The sequence below is a fragment of the Chionomys nivalis genome, chromosome 20 (genome assembly GCF_950005125.1).
Source record: "Chionomys nivalis chromosome 20, mChiNiv1.1, whole genome shotgun sequence".
In the NCBI taxonomy this organism is placed as follows: Eukaryota; Metazoa; Chordata; class Mammalia; order Rodentia; family Cricetidae; genus Chionomys; species Chionomys nivalis.
In genome coordinates, this window is record NC_080105.1 from 13,673,428 (window position 1) to 13,681,691 (window position 8,264).

At 40.4% G+C, this 8,264-nt stretch overlaps 1 pseudogene; it reads right to left on the reverse strand.

Moving 5' to 3' along the window:
- Nucleotides 1-3,657: 3,657 nt before the first annotated feature.
- Nucleotides 3,658-8,140, reverse strand: LOC130863202 (E3 ubiquitin-protein ligase RLIM-like; annotated as a pseudogene).
- Nucleotides 8,141-8,264: the final 124 nt, after the last annotated feature.

Genomic DNA, 8,264 nt, shown 5'->3' on the forward strand with positions numbered 1-8,264 from the left:
CATACTGAACTGTACCGAAGGGGAAAAGCAGACATCCTCACATGTGCACTCTCTGCCTGTTACAAAGGTTCAGAGAGAATGCTTTGGAGAGCAACTATCAGAACCGTCTTAAGACCCTTAATGCTCCGCAAGCGTGGCTTCCATGTCCTGCATACTTTTGGTAAGAGTGTGACAGGGAAGCTAGTCATGAAAAACATTTTTAAAAAAATCAACTAAAGCAGATTACAAATGATTTCCATTCACAGAAGAATTCAAAACATCTTCTTCATCTGTTAAAAAAAAACAAGGTCAACTTCAAGGGGCCACTGCATTCTAGCAAACAGTTAGAAATGGCCTTTAACAATCATTTGTAACGTTGACCTCTTTATCACGAGGATTTGGAAAACTGACTTAAAGTCATAGAAGCAGGTGGTTAAATACAAAATGTGTAAATGTTAACCCTTCATAAATATAAGACATTGACAAAAGCAGAGAATACTGGGCACAGAAATAAAATTTTTTCAGAATTTAAAAAAAAAAAAAAAACCTATTGCTTAAGGTAACAGAGCTAAACATTTTCCTGCCTTGGATGGATTCTGATAATCAAGTCCCTAAAGACTGGGTGTCTCTTGGCACATTTCCTTATCAATTGTACAATCACCTGTTCCACCACTAGCGTGTGAGCCTCCTCCCTCTCTCCAATGCCACCTCCATTAACATAGTGGTGCAACTAACATGTTCTTTTCAGGGAAAATGTTCCAATTTCCCAACACAGCTCTCTTCAGTGTTACTGCAAATAGCTTGATGTTTTTTAAACTTGTTTAACTTGGTTTTGAGCACTAATAAATCTCAACATTGTAAGCTGCATGGAATAAAAACAAAACATTTTAAACCTTCACCATAGTAAGCAGATTAAAAAACATTTGAAATATACAAGGAATATCAGGATTTAGTACTTCCCCCTATGCTTTGAACAATGTAATTTCCAACATTATTACTGCATGAAGTTCAAAGTAGACCTTAAAGACAGAAACCTTCTGTAATAAAGAAAAAATGCAAAGATACAAATTGAAGTGTAAAGTCTTTTGCAAGAATAGGTGTTTGGACACTGGTGAGGAAAAAGATTTTCATTCTTCATTGTACACCTGACACCTATACCAGCAACCTTATCTTTAACATCTGCAACACTAGTAATATATAATAGTCATGTACTTGGTAAAATGAAAAAGCAACTCCCACTAAAAATACTTGTATTCATCCTACAGAACCCAAGAGATAGGAGTGCTATGCGAAAGGGTCCACATGCATGTCAAAACATGTGCGTTCTACTGAAGGCTAGGAATGGGAAGATTGATTTCCAGTGTCTCAAAAGAGCTTCAACATCTGCATTCATAACCAGCATCTTGCTTGAGTTACCTCTGGCTTCAGTACTTTGCAAACAAGTAATATGTTTGAGGAGTTCAGGGAGGCACCTATTGTCAGTAACTTCATGTTTAGAATAAGTTGCAGCTGTTTTTGAGCTATAGAAAATGAACACCCCTAAAATGGAACATTTTTACCAAGAGGAAAATGGATTTGTTTTTAGTTAATCAGGACTATCCTGCAGATCTGAAAACCATAGAAATGTGACAGGGAGGCTCACAAATATAAAGGAATCCTGACTTTTACCTGGATAATTCTTTTAAAAAGATAAAAAATGTATTACATAAGTGCCATAAATAGTGAAATCTGCTTATATTAAAAAAATAGGTGAAGCTTTGTTTGGACATTATTTCCTTGCAAGAACAGTACATATCCTTTGTAAACAACTGCCAAATTTACAACTTCATTCCCTTGACACTTAGGTAGGAATGATAGCCAGAGGAAAACATGTAAGAATGAACTTTCAAATAATCAGTACTGCTAAGGTGGTATCAGTGAGGGTAAGCAGATTTGGGTAAAGCAGTTTCTAGAATCCCGGGCTAGTCTGGGTAGTTAATTCATTTGATGAAAGGCCAGGGATGTGCCTGCTCAATCCAGCTTCTCTTCTGGCCTGGCAGCTTTGTCCTGGGAACCAACAAGGCTAATCTTAACCCCAATCAGTCTTAAAAGAAAAACCAGGCAAGCATCCTGGGGTTATCACATTCTAGTCTTACCACTAAAAATGAACAATAAAGTGCGTGTTCATAGATGTGAGCTGGCCATCTCATCTTCGCATATGGGCAACACAACTACAATTTGAATTTCATATAAACCAACATGCCTCACTTTCAATAAAAGATAATATCTTAGTTTATGAATATGTCTTTTAAATGTGGCATGTTGGATTTGCTAGGTACAGCAATGAAATATCGACAAGCATGCACTATTACCATAGATGATAAATCTCGAAAACAAGCAAATCCGAGACTTTTCCAAAAGCACACCCATCTGTACCAAGTGAAATCCCTACTTTAAAATTGGTTTAGAAGTCTCTTTCCTCCACCTTCTGTTTTTGAGAAGCAGATTGTAAAAACATCAATTTAACTTGTGCTAGGTGGTAGCAGTTTGTTTTTTAAACCAAAAACAGCTCTGCCAAATTTGTTGATCTTCTGCTTCATCAATTCAAGTTGAATACTGGGTCAAGCTGCTGTGGTTGTCACTGTAGGAAACTGTCATCATGAAAATGTTCCATTCTCCAGAACAGTGTTCTTACCCTCTATGACTTCCTGCCTAAATCCAGGTTAAAATCCTTAATTTCCATTGGGTTTTAGCGCAGTTTGATTCTACATGGTCCTTTCTTTCCATGTCACAGTAGCTCTTCTCAAATATATTTAATAGAGATATGTTCTGCTCTCATAACCCACACACTTACAAAAGCAGCTTGGCACTTTGTTTGGTGTGTTTGTTTTACTATGCCAGTTCACAAAAAGCAGTTCTCATTTCTAAGCATGGTACTTTACAATTTTGTGTGTGTTAATACTACAGTGCGTTGGAAAAGTACTGAGCCTCTACAAATTAGCTTTACCTTTTGAAACAAATGAATGTGATTTTTTTCACTCACACAAGCATAGGCTTTTTAATATTTCCACAAGATAAATATCTCAATGAAACTCTATGTTCACTCGATTGTGTGCCACGGTGATGGCCTTAGGACAGTTAATACACTTAGAAGATCTTAACTGTTTAGTGTTATTTACACTGGTATATCCATCATCCCCTAATCCTGAAGGTGAACAAATAATACTCAGAAAATGTGTCAGAATTTGTGTCAATAACTAGAAATGGTATAGTTTTAATTAATCACTTACTAAACACATAATGGAATTTAGTCTTGAGTGGAAATTTTCTTCATGCCCCTCTTATGGCCTGGGAAACCTAAAAAGAGCTCAACATGATAAAGGAGACCCTGCTAAGGCAGACCTTATGGTAAGAAAGGGAAAATGACAAGTGTACGTGGGTAATTATCAGTAATAGGTTAGCAATAGTAATAGGTTATCTGGTACTGAAATCAAACACTGAAGTCCTAAAACGTCACATCTGAAATATTCTTTCTATCCTGAAAGAGAAACTAGAAAAAAAAGACACGATTCCCTCAGAAAGCAATGACTCGATTCAGGTTGTGACTTTATATTTAAGCACCGTGAGATAAAGGAAGCGATTTCCATTTGCCAGTCACTATTCCAGCAACACAGCTTCGAGAGTTCTGCTCTGTTCTCATTACACAACCCTTTGTCTGTTCCAGGAAGACAAGACGACCCTGCGACAAATGGGACAGGTGTTATTCTCCCATAACCAGCGGTCGATGCAGTGGACGTGGTACTCATGGGAGCAAGGTAGCGCACGAAGTTTGTCGCCTTCTGTATATTCAGTAATGCAAATAGTACATGTCTTCGATGCATCATTTTCACCAAAACTTCTTGTTGGCAAGTTATTAATCTGTACATTGGTGGGTCCTCTAGTTAGGTGGTTGTCATTATAGGGATAAAGTCGGGTTGCTTCAACACCTCCTTCAAACATCTGTGAGATACTTTCTGAATATTCATCAATGGGACTGGAGCCAGGGTTGTAGCTGGAGACGAAAGCAGAGTTATTACCACCAGAGCTCCCTCTTCCACTCCACAGAAGCTCATCAAAAGCTGTTGTTCTCTGCCTTGATGGAGGTGGGTCATCTTTCTATCTGTTGTTTCATTGGTTAAGTAATAAAGAAACTGCCTTGGCCCCTTTAATAGGCCAAACCTTAGGTGGGTGGAGTAAACAGAAGAGAATGCTGGGAGAAAGAAGCCGAGTGAGGGAGTCGCCATGATTCGCCCACTCCAGACAGACGCAGGTTAAGATCTTTCCTGGTAAGCCAGCTCGTGGTGCTACACAGAATATTAGAAATGGGTTAGATCAATATGTAAGAGCTAGCCAATAAGAGGCCGGAACTAATGGGCCAGGCAGTGTTTAAAAGAATACAGTTTCCGTGTAATTATTTCGGGGTATAAGCAAGCCATGTGGGCGGCCAAGTGCTGGGGACGCAGCCCCGCCGCTCTTATTACAACAGAGTGGCGCCCAGCTTGATAATGAACTCCACATAAAACCTGAGAGGGCTTAAAAAGAAGAGAGAATTTAAGACAGCTTTTTGCTGTTTGTGGGTTGCCTGCGGCAAAGAAATTGTCCTGACTCAGCAACAGGAAAAAACTGGCTGTTTTAAAATGCCGGCTTTCTGGGCTGTGCCGCCATTGCGATCTCTGTCTGGCTCCTGCGGGAGACAGAGCTTTTGAATGGAGCATTTGGAGTAAAGTGCTACGATTTGTTTGATGGCAACTAGACTCACTGTGTGCCTAAAAGGAAGTCATTTTGTGCTGCGGCTCAGAGGCACAAGCAGCTCCACCATGCTACTGGTGCAATGTACAAGGATCAGAGGCACGAGCGGCTCCGCCATGTTGGACTGGGCGGGGCAAGCAAGCAGTACCTGTTTTTGACCTAGGAATGTCACAGCTTAGATTCTTAAGTGCTTAGCGATTTAAAAGCACAAAACAAAGTGCTCCTGGATAGTAAAAAAATTAGATTCACAATAGAACTGATTCAGACACTGTTGGATGAATGTACGTAGGCTTGAGAGAGAGAAAAATATATATATGAAGAATAAAGTTAATGCCCTTAAAAAGGGGGGATAAAGTCTTTATAGAGACAGAGTACAGATAGTTATAGATGAAAAGAAATAAAGAAAAATAAGCCACGTAAAAATGGAAAATTCACAGAGAGTCTGGATTCTTTGTATTATTGTGTTTTCTTTAAAATTTTTGACTGTAAAGGAGCTAAGTGCAGAGAGACATTTCATTATATGGGCTGCCAAGCTAAACCAGAATGGATATAAGGGTATTATGATTTCAGAATATGGGTCTAAGGATATGATGCTTTGGAGAGGGTCTTCTTTTGTTTTCACAGAGGATGAGACTCTGTGGATTGTGTCTATCCCAATATGGTATGATAGACCACGCCCTCCTGAAAGGTTGCTGTGAACACCTTCAGAAAATTACTTCACTCAACTGCCGACTGAGATGACCCTGACACACAGGTTACACCGTGAAAGATCTGAATACAGCGCCCCCATTCAGCAGGAAGCAGTTTGGAGAGAAAAACTGCGCCCATGTTCCCAAATATGGTTTATAAATGTTCTTTTACATTTAAAGGGGGATATGATATAGATATAATTTGCATTGGTATGGATTTTAAGGTCAATTTTGTTATATGCATATGTATTTCTGATCTTGATTAAGGTATTGTGATTGTGTAGTTCATTTAAAAATGTAATGTATAATTAGGAAATATAGGTTGTTAATGGATAATCATCAATAATAATAAAGCTTGTAGTTATGTTAGTTAGATTTTCTAGATATATAGAGATATATTTCAATTAGATAGGTATTCTTCATATCTTTCAAAGACTGCAGAATATGGCATTTAATGTTTTAATAACTTAGGGCTTTTCATGACAATGAGACACATCTACTCCTGGCAGCACCAATCTACTTCAAGAGGATGATGGGCATCGAAGAGGCTCCTTATGGAGTTTGATAGCCATTTGGGCAAGAAACTGCTCTTGCATGGACTGTTGCATAAACTGGACACAGAGAACCCGCAGAAAAAGGACTGCTGAACTTGCCTAAAGGTGAGATGGTCTTTCGGGGTTCCTGACTCATGAAAGAGTCTGCGAGACATTCTGCAGGACACAGCAAAAAGTGACTGAACTGTCTTTGAAATTTCCTGTTTCATGGAAAAGTCTGCTGGATACTATAGGCCTGAAGGCTGAAGATGGATGCCCCAACAATACAAAAGAACTTTGGGTGACTGTCCAGGCAGCGAGATGTCTCTGTCATTTCTAGAGTTTTGGATCTCTTGTTTACTTAGGTAATATTATATCCTTCTGGAGTCTTTGATGGAGTTGAAGAATGGATAGATAGTTATAGTTTTCCTTGGTTATGATAAAAGATAAAATAGATATAAATATTGTAACTGTAATTCTTGCTTGATAACTGTTATATGTAATTTTACTATGTCAAAGTGAACGCCTTTCTTTTTTGTTTAAACAGAAAAAGGGGAAATGATGGAGGTGGGTCATCTTTCTATCTGTTGTTTCATTGGTTAAGTAATAAAGAAACTGCCTTGGCCCCTTTAATAGGCCAACCCTTAGGTGGGTGGAGTAAACAGAACAGAATGCTGGGAGAAAGAAGCCGAGTGAGGGAGTCGCCATGATTCGCCCACTCCAGACAGACGCAGGTTAAGATCTTTCCTGGTAAGCCAGCTCATGGTACTACACAGAATATTAGAAATGGGTTAGATCAATATGTAGGAGCTAGCCAATAAGAGGCCGGAACTAATGGGCCAGGCAGTGTTTAAAAGAATACAGTTTCCGTGTAATTATTTCGGGGTATAAGCTAGCCATGCGGGCGGCCGGGTGCCGGGGACACAGCCCGCCGCTCTTATTACAACACTGCCTTAACCTGGATTGAATCGGAACAGATGTAGTTTGCCTTGATCCGGTATTGAAGATTGTAAGAGTGGAAAACCTGTGAGTACTCACATGGGTTCTCCCAGCTGCACGTTCAGAAAGTGTAAAGGTGCCTCTAAAACCTCCAGGTTCACTTTCATAAGTGACCATGCTGTTTGGGATCTGAGACCTTGACCGAGTTCTGCTAGCTATGCTAGCTCTCTGCCAGTCTTCTGCCATCAGAACTCTTCTGACTTGAAGGTCTCTGGTTGGAGGTCTTTGACCAGATCCTGCCGCTTCACCATTGGTATCTGTGTCTGAAGAGCTTGTCCCTTGAACGGCAGAATTTCTTGACCCAGAAGCCACAAAACGACCTCTACCTAGCAACTCAGGTCCAGTCATCTGGTGTCTCAAAGTCCCATGGTGAGGGGTTCTAGAACTTGCCTCGATCTCGTTTACCAAAGGCTGCTCAAAAGTCTGAGATGAGATGCTATGATGAGATCTTCATGGAATTTCATTTGCTGGGTGCAGAGAAGACCTACTTCTTTCAGCTCTGGCTCTGGTTCTTCGCTGGTGTTCTGGTATCGGGCTTCTTGCCCTCCTCCGACCTCTGGTGGATGGCACATCTGTTAATGCTTCAGCAGAACTGTGTTCTGACCTAGGTGTTCTGGCAGATGATGTCTCAGATGCTGAATTTTCCATTTGCCTGTGGATGCTGCGATCCATGTTTTCTGCACTAAGACGTGTAGCAGGTGGTTCGTTTTCATTCTCTGAGGTTTGCCTTCCATTATTACGGTTAACATTTGTCTCTAAACTGAATCTGAAATCACCACTGTTTGAATTAGTGTGGCTCACTGCCCTCCCAGACTGATTTCCTCTCTGACCACTTCTTATTGTATTGTCAGTCTGTCTGACAGAGTTAGGCCAATCTATTATTGAGTCACCATTGGACACATCATCTGAAGAGTCTCCACATCTATTTTCTTCTGAGCTCTGCGGCGGTGACGGCCCCTCTTTAATTTGCTGTAGTCCTCTGAGCAGCTCCTCCTCAGTACTTTGACCTGGGGTGCCTAGCAAATTGTTGTCTCTCATAAGTCAATAGTCTTCTCCACTCAGATTATTTACAAATCAATAGAAAGCTTCTTCCTGGTCCAAGCGATCCATTTGCCTTCTGTGCTGTGCTGCAGATTGGTCATTTCCTTGATCGCTAGAATCTGAGTTTTCCATCTTGATGAACAAGCGGAGGATTATCTGTCTGTTCTGACATAGTACTGAAATCCAACCAACTGGACCTTCAGTTTTCTTCACTAGGCTTCGGTGGTCCGGCCAGGAGGGGACTGACTGGGTTCTG